Source organism: Microtus pennsylvanicus, chromosome 1 (assembly GCF_037038515.1).
Source record: "Microtus pennsylvanicus isolate mMicPen1 chromosome 1, mMicPen1.hap1, whole genome shotgun sequence".
In the NCBI taxonomy this organism is placed as follows: domain Eukaryota; kingdom Metazoa; phylum Chordata; class Mammalia; order Rodentia; family Cricetidae; genus Microtus; species Microtus pennsylvanicus.
Window position 1 is genome coordinate 131184505 of NC_134579.1, and position 11969 is coordinate 131196473.

General features: G+C 47.5%; 1 non-coding gene across 1 annotated transcript; it reads left to right on the plus strand.

The window, feature by feature from the left end:
- The first annotated feature begins 11498 nt into the window (after positions 1 to 11498).
- On the plus strand, positions 11499 to 11601 carry LOC142842767 (U6 spliceosomal RNA). Its single transcript, XR_012909447.1, has one exon. It is a non-coding gene; the product is annotated as a U6 spliceosomal RNA (small nuclear RNA).
- Positions 11602 to 11969: the final 368 nt, after the last annotated feature.

An 11969-nucleotide genomic window follows, 5' to 3' on the forward strand; every position in this document is an offset into this window, starting at 1 on the left:
CTGCAGCGTCTTGAGCTTCCTTGTACTGGGAGCACGGTCCTTAAAGGAAAGGAGAAAGAGAGAGCGGGAAGAAGAAAAAAAACAGAGTCTTTGAAGTGGATGAAAAATTAGAAATTCAAGTGACCACGATCAATTCTGAAACACTGCACCAAATTAATTACAGTTTTGCATCAGAAGCAGGGATGTAGATTTCAGACAGGCAATGTCATTTATCTCAACCTGCACAATACACAAGGCGATTAAAAAGCCAACTGTGTCCCCACCTCCCGAGTCGAAGGCCTCTCTGTGGCTGTGAGGTACAAATGATTAACTCCGAATTATGCAAGGAACTGTGCACGTGCTTCGGCTTGAATGGAGTGTGTGGCAAGTCCCGGGAGCTGGAGAGGGACAGATCTGAGGCTCTTTATCAAAATCCAGTCTGGCCACCACCCCATCCGCGACAGAATCGAGATAAATTACAGGAGGAGCTGGCCAGCCCCGCGGAGGGCTAGCTCGGCAAGCTCCAGCTCTCCCCTCATCCTGCTTTTAACTGCTTGCCTTGAATTTGCATGTTTGAAAGAGCAGGTTCAAGGATTGACTTCATTCTACAGACAGCCCTGACCAGCTTCCCAATTCAGGTGGAGCTGCAGGAACCTGTCACAGGAGGTGAAATATTTGGCTTTGTGAGCCCTAACAGAGGGACACATACCAGCTGGGGGTGTAGCCTCCCCCTCTGGCCTAGGGGTTAGCCTAAGAAGCCTTCAGCATCCAGGAGGTTTGGAGAAGTGGCAAGGCTTGGGTCCAAAGAAGCCCAAGGATCAGAAGCCCACAAAGAAACCCAATAGTAACCCCCTTTATCTGCCCGCTTCCTTGATAACACCACCCCTTAAAAACAACAACAAAAAAAAACAGGCAGGATTCACACGTGTTCAAAACACAGCTTAATTGTAGTCAAAGTGAACTCAGTATTAGAAAGGCTGACAGATTTTCCCCACCCTGAGAAACCACACATGGTGTGTCACCACACACACACACACACACACACACACACACACACACACACACACACGCAGAATGTCTGCTTCCTTAAACCCTGTATTTGCAGCTGATTTATTAACACAAAAGATGCCAACTGGAAAACTGTCACTTTAAGATTTGTAAACACAGACCTTACAAACCCTGAGGTCTCCAGCTCCCCCTGGGTTTCCTTGCAAAACCTGGACTGCCTCCCCAGCCCGTACCAGTCTAACTACCTACTCTCCACCTGCTGCCTGCAGACTTCTTAAACACAGATGGAAGCAGTCCCCTGCGATTGCTGACGCCGCCGTCCGTCCAGCCCAAGGCGCGACCTGATCAAGTCCAGTTCAGTGACGGTCAGGGATACCATTTGAAGGCACCAAGCCTGGCTGTGAGAATGGCCCACGCCCACATCACTCTTTTTCCAGAAGACAGGTCTTCCCTAGCTGGAGCAAAGGCAACCAGCCACTGACCCTTGGCCCTGTGTTGGGGGTACAGGGAGTGGTGGGGACTATGGCTCACTTTAGCCACGTGCTCCCCTGAGGCAGACTGCTGTACCTGCATTCAAATGACCAAAGCCCGCACGTGTAACCAGTCATGGATTTTCACTTAAACTTGGAAACCTGGATTCTTTCAGAAAATTGCTGCACTTTTTCACTTTGAATATCACTTTGAAAACACATAAAAGAACACTCTGCTAGCCAAATATAAACTCTTTTTTGTTTTATACACATTTTTTTTCTCTGGGGATAGAGATGGACTACTGGATCCAGGACATACCAAACAAGTGTTCTACCACTGAGTCATACTCCCAACTCCTCACTGAGGGATTCAAGGCAGGGGCTCCATCACTGAGCCACACCCCAGTCCCTCACTGGGGGATTCAAGGCAGAGGCTTCACCACTGAGCTACACCCCAGTCCCTCACTGGGGGATTCTACGCAGGTTTTCTACACTGAGCCACACCCCAGCTCCTCACTGGGGGATTCTAGGCAGAGGCTCTCCCAGTGAGCCACACCCCAGCCCCTCACTGGGGGATTCTAGTTAGGTTTTCTATACTGAGCCACACCCCAGCATTAGGCATTTTGACTACCATGTTTTAATTGTGCAAAATAATGAAGAAGTTCACTATGAAAATTTCAATTATAAACAGTTTTGATGACCAGCTAGAATCCAGGATGTTCCTAATTTCTTGCCTCAGTTCTGTGCTTTCGCTGAAGAGAGAAGCTTTCCCTTTTGAATTTATAGGGGAGATGCTCAAGACTGTTCTCACTTCTCATAGTGGTCCTAGGCGGCCAGGAGGACTCTGGACCACAGCTGTTGGCTCCTCTTCCCTACACAGCTGCTCCCCGACAGCCTTGCCTCACACTGTTCAGTGGGGCCCTAATCTTGGACATTTACCTGGTGTGGTTTAGTGAGACCGCATCTCATTCTACAGCCCAGGCTAGTCTCAAACTCACAGTCCTCCTGCCTCAGCCTTCCCAGTGTTTATGCCATCTCACTGGGCTCCTAAACTCAGAGATCATGTAGTCTCAGGCCAGCTCACTGCACGTTCCGTTCTACTGCTGGGGAAGCAGTAAGTTTTGCTTATTGATCCTTGGCGTTGGGTGCTGGGCAGGGGGAGCTATATAAATCCTAAAAGCCGTCAATCTGAGACAGACATAGCAATGTGTTAATCCCACCCATCTGCTCCTTGCCGCAGTCCCTCGCTCACTGAGCCCAGATTCAGTCCCTCTCTAGACTGACTCCCCCTTCCCCATGGTTGGAAGCAGCCCACTAACACTACCCATTAGAAAGCAAGATGTACTTGCTTCTGAGGTCAGTGTGCCCTCAAGATATTTCATGGATGTGGTGGCACACACCTTTAATCCCAGTACATGGGAGGCAGAGGCAGAAGGATCTCTGTGAGTTTGAGGCCAGCCTGGTCTACAGAGTGAGTTCTAGGACAGCCTGGGCTATATAGAAAGACCCTGCCTTAAAAAGAATAATAATAATAATATGGCAGGCCAGCGTCCTTACGAATAGAGAAGAGAGGGGAAGATGCCATTCTAGGTACCCAAACAAACGCCTCCTCAAACCAGACCAGACTCCATTGCTGGATACTGAGATCAAAGCAGACTGCTCCCTGGGTTTTGCATGTCCTGACAGCCATCACCAAGACCCCAGAGTGTCCCTCATTCAATCCTTAAGATCCATTCCAGCTGAGGAAGTCAGCAGATACGAGGTGCACAGGATGCATCATGAGAAACGTGGTGGCTGTGGCATTTCGAGTAAAATCATGGAAGCTTAGAGCTGTGTCTGAGCACATGGAGAACGAGCCGACCACCACCCTACACACGAGCACACGAGGAGCCAAATTTACAGTTCACGCTGTCAAGTTGCCATATAAACACCACCATATCTCTGTGGCATGCTTACATGCCCGTGCGTATGCTCCCAGGAGGGCCAGATCATACCATAGTTCTGTGTTTAGCTAACCTGACAAACAGAAGCGGCTTTTCCCACCCTGCCTGTGAGCCAGCATTTGCTGTCTTGGCTTTCTTGATGACAAACCATTCTGACTGAGCTAAGACTGAATACCAATTTTTTCTCTTTCTCAAAACAGTCTCATGTAGCCCAGGCTGTCCTTGAACTTGCTCATCTCTTACCCCCAACTGCCAAGTACAGAGATAGGAATCAAACCCAGGGTCTCGGGCATGCCAGGCAAGGAGTCAACCAACTGAACTACATCTCCCACCCTTCAATGTGGCTTTGATTTGCATTTCCCTAGAGACTAAGGATGCTAAGCTTTTTATCCCAATCATTTATTGGCCATCTGCACTTCACTTTTATAACTATCCATTTGGTTTGCTTGCTCACTTATTGATTGGATAATTGGGAATTTTTTGACATGTAACTTTTTTAGTTTCTTATATTTTCTAGATCTCAACTCTTCATCAGATGAATAGTAGGCAAAAATTCAAAATCCCCTGTTGTGGGATATTTGTATACTGTGTGAAGATGTACTTCTATGATTGGTGAGATAACAAGCTGACTGGCCAATGGCTAGGCAGGAGAGAATGGGTGGGACTTCCGGGCAGAGAGAGAGAAAAACTGGGAGGAGGAATCCAGGCCAGTGATTTCACCACTGACTCAGAGCAAGTCAGATGTCCTGTGTGTACTAAGAAGGGGTAACCAAGTCACAGGGCAAACATAGATTTTATAAAAATGGGTTAATTAAGTTCTAAGAGTTAGTTGGATGAAAGCCTAAGCTAAGACCAAGCTTTCATAATTAATAATACGTCTCTGGGTCATTATCTGTGGGCTTGCAGTACAAAGATAGTCCAGCAAGGAAGTTTGCTGCAATACGCTCCCCATCTTGTTCTATAGGTTGTATCTTCACACAGATTACTTATGATACATATGTCATTTGGTTGCTCCTAAAAAGAAACACCTGCCTTCCAAGACAAGGCAGGGGCAAGCTGGAGACCTGTCTCTCTTTCTGAGGACTGCTGCCCCGGGCTGCCAAAGCCACCAGCATCCTTGAGCTAAGGTACAAGTAGATCACATGTGCTACAAGGTCCCCCAACCAGTCATGGGTGTCTCAGCAAAGTCTCCATCACAAGGACTCCAGGCCTTAAGATCAGCATATTGAAAATAAAATGAAAAATTTGTTTGAAGAGAAAAGCATTGCTTGTTATTTCTAGGAATCAGAACAGTGGAGCTTAACAACTTAGGAAATCATTTTATAAAATATCGCAAATTTGCCAACCGTGACACATGTCTTTAATCCCAGGACTCAGGAAGCAGAGGCTGGTAGATCTCTGTGGGTTTGAGGGCAGTCTGATCTACAGAGAGTATTCTAGGCCAGCCAGGGCTACACAAAGAAACCCTGTCTCAAAAAAATACAAAAAACAAAAACAACTCCACAGATTTGAGTGAGTTTGAGCAATCTTATCAATAGCTTTTTTCCATCCGTAGGCATTCATGATTTAGCCTTAGTTCATCATGTGACATTCACTAAACGTCTTTCTCGCTATGGATGATACCAAACGGCAGCCATGATGGCACTTTAGAGCATCTAGATTAACACTCCTGGTGAGCCACGGAGCCACAGACGAGCTGAGTAATCAAATCCTCCAGAAGGAGAAGGCAGCCCTTCCTGCTCGTGGTCCACCTTCCTAGAGTCAGTACGTGGCCTTCGACAAGAAGACAATGGGTCTGAGAGATGACGTGGCTTACAGAAAGACTCATAGCAACTTAATGGCCAACCTGAGACAAAAATGCCAATCCAGGAACAGGGCCAGGGGTCAGGGAGGGCTCTATTAACAAGTGCATGAAAGGGATGCTATAAACCTCAAGCGAGGTCAGACATCTTCAAGCCTACAGAGAGGACCTGCCTGCTTGCCATCCTGAGTTCTCATGGAGTTTCACTGCACAGATGGATGTTGTTGGAAAGAACCACACTTCGGGGGCCATGCCTAGCCGTCGGCTTGGCCAGAGCGGTTAATCACACCATCTTGGTTACTTTTCCTATGGCTGTGACAAAATACAATGACGAAAGCAGCTTGATGGGGAGGGGTTTGCTTTGGTCTGAAACTCAAGGGTATAGCCCACTGCATGCAGGAAATCTGGTGTCAAAGGCTTGGGCATTGGCCACATCACATCTGCAATCAGGAAGCCGGGAGAGAGGGATGCTGGCGCTCAACTGGCTTCCTCTTTTTTATGTCATCCAGGACCCTGAACCATGGAATGACCCTGCCCGTGTTTTGGGTGGCTCTTCCTACCTCCAGTTACCTTAGTCTACATAATCTCTCATAGGCAATGCCCAGAAGTTTGTCTCCTAATGATTCTAGATCCTCTCGAATTGACAATCAATATCACCCACCATATTACACACAGAGATGGTGTTTTCACACAGTTTGGGGGAACATGGATGAAATACGTGGAAAACAACAGTACCGTCGTCCAGGGCATAGCTGTCTGGAGAATGTCTTCTTGGCTCTCTCCAGATCTTTGCAGAGAGAAGCAGACCTAATTCAAATGAAGAGAGAAACCAGGGAGATGATGTTCATCGGACATTTTTCACTAACTCTGTACGTGACGGTGCCTCTTGGGACACTTTGAGATGACAATGTCAATAGGACAATTGTCATTCCCAAGTAGCTGCTGGACACTTCACAACCCAAGGCTCAGGCTTCCCAATGATTTGATCCAGGAGCGGCGTGTCAGGTTGCTGTTGTAAAATCAACTGAGTTTGGCAGGAACAGACAATGATGGTAACAGGCCGTTTCTGATGAGGAGGCAGGACTGGAAGCAAAGATGTACAAGAAGAAAGTCATTCCTACTCAGAAACCCTTGCCTCTCAGTTGACACTGGGCAAACTCCTCCTCGGGTCTCAGGCTTGTTGGCCATAGCAAAATAACACACTTCTCAAATGTTGTTTGGAGGCACCAAAGAGGCAATTCAGGTGATAGCCTAAGATAAGGCAGGGGGATGCTGGCCCTAGGGACCAGCAGACGTATTCAGGCTGTCTCCTTTAACCTGGTCACTGGAACTGGTTGGTGTTAAGAAGAAAAGTAAGAGTGTAGAAGCTATATAAACAGCCAGTGCCAATAATAATAATAATAATAACAGCAACAACCACTGGAGAACTTCTGAGATCTGGGGGTAAAGAGGGAGTGAGATCAGAGGCCTCATCAATGACGGAAACAGCAAAGGGTAGAGTCTGTTCTGATTGGCCAACCTACGTGTTGTCCCACATGAGAGGCTGGCAGTCCCTGCAGACGAAGGTCCAGGAGCCCAGCTGACTTCTGGGCAGTGCCTGAACCAATAAGACCAAAATAACCACCGACCATCGTGCCGGCTGACTGCAGGAATCTAGCCCAGTCTAGCAGAGGAGAGCCAACTGGTTCAGACTACGGACTCCCCAGCTGGCCCCGGGACCACAGTGCTTGAGCCATGTAGTTTTCAGGAGACTTGTCACACAACAGCAGCTGAGCCAGCCTTCCCGACACAGATGACATGCTAGTCCAGGACACCTTTCTCCTCACCTCTGCCTGTCAATCATCATCGTTCTCTCTCTGAGTTTCCACATTCATGGTACTAAATGCAAAGGAGATCCACATTCTCTCCTCTCAGAAGCCTCCGTGTCTCCCTAGAGTCGGGGTCACCTGGATTGCCCACATGCCGTCTCACCTGACAGCTCCATTCCTTCAAGAAACATTCTCTGGTAGACTTAGGAGATGCCTCCTGTCTCTCAAAAGGTTCCTTGAGAACAAAGCCACAAGCTTGGCACTACTAGTGGGGAACAAAGAACCCCTACTCTCAGCCTTGGGGCTCCTCTCCTTCCATATAGATGTCTGTCCTCCAGGTCCCTCTTCCCTGGGCACCATGCCTTTCTTGATTCATGTCAGGCTCTGGAGAGCACATCTTCTCACTCACCCTAGACTGACTACTACCCTAAAGAGCTTTCCCTGGGTTCCCAGCATGCACTCAGCTGCCAGGTTTCCACTGAGGCTGCTATAGCTGCTTGTGGTGTGATATAGCCATCCTCACAGGCCTAGCACTAAAAGGGTTCAGATGCAGGATAAAGAGGAAGAGCGCTAGAGTTGAGCCATGCCGTTTAACTGCCCACTTATGGCCAAGGCTTCAAAGGTCCTGGCTTCCAGAATGCTCGGAAATTGGAGCTAATGATTTCTGTCCCATTCAGAACAAAATGATTGTGAACACCACAAAGTAGTGGTATGGGCTAGGGGTGTAGCTTAATGGTAGAGCCCCTGCCTAGAATTCCCCAGTGAGGGGCTGGGGTGTGGCTCAGTGGTAGAGCCCCTGCCTAGAATCCCCCAGTGAGGGGCTGGGGTGTGGCTCAACCATGGATTGCCTGCTTAACAAGTACAAGGACTTAGGTTCAATATTAAATACAAAAATAAATAAACAAACAAATAAATAAATTTTTAAAATAAAACAATGAGATCTATGCATGGTGTAATCTGGGTATGATTCAAGTACCACAAGTTTGAGGTCAGCTTAAACTACATTGCTAGACTCTCAAAGGAAGGAAGGGAGGGAGGGAGCGAGGGAGGGAGGGAGGGAGGGAGGGAGGGAGGGAGGGAGGGAGGGAGCGAAGGAAAGCAATAGTGGGTCTGAGTGCTACACTTACCTTGTAGGCCTTGAAGCCTGCTTGGCACACCTTTTACCACATGGCGACTTTGCTCAGCCTTCCAATGCCATCCCCACCCAGGGCCCTCTCTGCTACTATGCAGTTGTGCCTCTACCTTTGCTCTTTCCCCACTGGGCAAGGGAACCCCAACATGTTTGGTGGAGAAAGACTGTATCTCCCTATTTCTTTCAGACATCAATAGGAGGCAAAATTCAAACCACAGGCTGACCCCCTCACAGGTGTAGCAGGCTCTGTGTGAACCTCCACCCAGCACCAGTGCGGCAGACTCCGTTGTGAACCTCCACCCAGCACCAGTGCGGCAGACTCCGTGTGAACCTCCACCCAGCACCAGTGCAGTGAACTCTCTGTGAACCAATGCCACTCAGCACCAGTGCAGTAGATTCGGTGTGAAGCTCCACCCAGCAGAGCCCAGAGCACGCAGCACTGTTCCCAAACCTGCCAGCCTCAGATGTCAGCCACCCGTAAAACCCTAACTGTGGTCATTAGCAACCAATACAGTTGGTTCAGCCTGCAAATATTAAAATACCAGCCTGCCCAAGATGCGACTCTCAGCCCTGCTAGCCCAGATCACAGCCCTGATTAAGCAAAGTTATCAGCAGCCACCCCCACGCCACGCCTTCCTGGCCTGTGCAGCTGAGATTTTCAAGTTCAGCTTCCTGGCCTTCTCCCACCTGCTTGGTGTAACCAAAGGACAGTGAGGGGCTGCTTTAGCGAAACGAAAATGTAATTGCCTGACCAGTAAAAACCGCTCCTGTATGTAACGCCAGTAATAGATTTTTTAAGCCTCGGTGCTGACACAATCTTCTACGTTCGTGGTTATTATCTGTCCACTTCCCAACCTGAAGAGGTTAGATTGTTTAAAGATTTGTTGGCTATGAGCCGCTTAAGGAAGGCCAAGTATAAACTCCCAGCTAATTGAAAAATAGCATTTTATCAGATTCTCCCCCGATATTATATTGTAATGGTTGTACTTAGAGGACTCTCAATACTTCAGTAAGTGGTGAAATTAAAAAAATCACATCTTCGGGGCTTTACAGAAAATGTGGCTGTTCCCAATTTATACTGCTTTTTTAACCATTATTTTCTTATATTTCCCACAATGCCTCGGATCAGAAGCAAGCAGAAACTGAGTGATTACCCCAAAGTGTGCTAGATGAACTGGAAAAAGTCTATTCAAACAAAGCTCATTAGTTCTGATACCTCCAGGGCTATGACAAATTAAGCCGCGGCTGTGTGTGCTCGCAGACAAAAGGGTGATGCCGAAAACTCGGGCTGAGCTAGGCACTGTGTCAATAAATTCCCCTGAAAAAGGTAAAAACTACAATTGGAGCTAAAATGGAATCCCTTTAAGGAGCGTGTACAAAATAGATCATCCGTTCTTTCGTGAGTACGTCTATGAACCCGCCTGTGATGAATTATTGCAGCCAAGAAGGTGGCCACTCCGCAGGGGCCGCCTGGCCAGGTGCACAAGGGAGGTGTTGGCTAAATTCACCCTCTTCCGTTTGCAAAGACTTGGCCCTGCCCAGAGGAAAGTATTCCAAACCCAACAGGCAGCGCGTATGCTTCCAAAGCCCAGATATCCAGGGCTCTGACTGCCTGCTGGATCCCAAGTGAGAGCCCACGTTATTCCCAAAGCCAGGCAGAGAGCCGCCCGCTTGGAATGGTCTCACGACCTTAAGAGAACCTTGTCTTCTCAGCCAGGAGAGAGTTGTGCGCTATAAACAAGGGCTATATCCTTCCTGGTTTGTGGGTCTGTTTCATAAGGGAACTCCTTCCTAGAAGTGTAAAAAGTATTTGTAAGCAATCTGGCCACAGGGGCTTTTATAAATATTTACTGGATGGATGGATGGATGGATGGATGGATGGATGGATGGATGGATGGATGAATGGATGGATGGACAAGACATTCAGGTAGGACCACATGAGTATACTGGTTAGCCTTGTTTGCAGTTTTCATTTGAATAAAAGACACCCAGATCATTAGTAAAGCACACTTCCCAGCATGTTTGGGAGGTTCCACACATGATTGGCATGTAAAACAGCAACTGAGGGTGATCCACTCTGAATGTGGGAGCCAATGGCCAGTAGATTGGAGACTCGGAGGAACGTGGTGACTTGGGTGTTTCTATCTGTCTCTCTGCCTATCTATCTATCTAGAGAGATATATCTATTCTCTCTCTCTCACTCTCTCCCTCACTCTCGCCTTCCTGCCCACCTTAAGATGTATGGCATTCCCATTGTGAATTAGTTAATCCCAAACTGTCAAGGTCAGAATAATCCACAAGTCCCCAATCCCTAGAAAACAGGGGACACTCAAGGACCCATAAACTTTTTGTCCCCGACACTGTTTCCTTTGAGGCACACAAGTATGTTGTCAACCCAGTCCCTGGAGGTCTCTGGGGTCACAGGCTCAGGCCTGGTAGCCACAGGGAAAACAAGACAAAGAAGTGGAAGGGGCTTACGGTGTGAGCTTGCAGCAACTCCAAGTCCAGACCCACTTTCTTGCTGTCACAGTCACAGATGGCACACAGCACACCAACGCCAACAGAATAAACTCTTCTACCCTTTGTCTTCTGTGCTGTGGCCCTATCTCTCTCGGTTCCCCTACCCAACCATCTACCCATGTAGCTAGATGTAAAATAAAATCTTGTAATTTTCGTTCATAGCAGTTTGAGGGCCCGAGGGATGTGGCAATATTCCCTCTGCTGTCCCCTTGGCACTCAGTAGGTCTCAGTGAAACTCTATGTGCCTTTCAGCACACGGTCTCACCGCATCCTTCATGCTTCAAGTTGTCGGCCCTGACAGACATCCGCAGTCACTAAGCCCAGAATCCAAGTGCCTTCCACTGTCCAGACAACTCCAGGGAAAGCATCTGTAGCTAAAGAAAAGCTGTAAGCATGAGTCTGAGTTTTCGCTTTTGTCTTCCTAACATTGAGAAATAGGTGGGAAGAAAATGAGGTGTCACATGTGATCTGAGTTTTCCCATCATCCCCATCAAAACACGTCTGGAGGGTTGAGTGGGTCAGAGACATCATGGTTAGAATGCCACACATCCTTCAAAGGATCGTGTCTCTGAAGTGCTGGTACTCCTCTGCTGAGTGCTGTTTTGGAATATGGAACCTTCTAGACATGGGACCAAGGTGGTAGACATAGGGCCAGAGACATGGGGCTCCAGGATTCCTAGGTTGCTTCATTCCAGTATTGTGCCTATGCAAAGAAAAGTGCCTGACACAAGAGTGGTGTGTTCTTTACACATCTGTTCCTTTGATTTAAGAAAAAAGCATGGCCAAGGCAACTTTAATTTGGGCTCATGGTTCCAGAGGCGTAAGAGTTCATCATGAGTGCTCAGTTCGCAGCATAGACACTTAAATTGGAATGATACAGAGATTAGCATTGGCCCTGAGCAAGAATGACACACAAAGTCATGAAGTGTCCCATGTTTTTCCTTTTTGCTCTTAAATCTTGTTTTATTGGGGGGAATGCAGGGGCAGAGGGTAGAGGTGAAGGGACAAGTAAATGAATGGAATCAAGATACATGGTGTAAAAGACACAGAGGATAGATAGATAGATAGATAGATAGATAGATAGATAGATAGATAGATAGATAGATGATAGATAGATACATAGATAGATAGATGATAGATAGATACATAGATAGATAGATAGATAGATAGATAGATAGATAGATAGATAGATAGATAGATAAGATAGATAATAGGTAGATAATAAAATAGTTCATTGTGGCAGGGAAGCATGGCCCCAAGCAGTAGGAGCAGATAGCTGAGAGCTCGTATCTTCAAACCCAAGCAAGC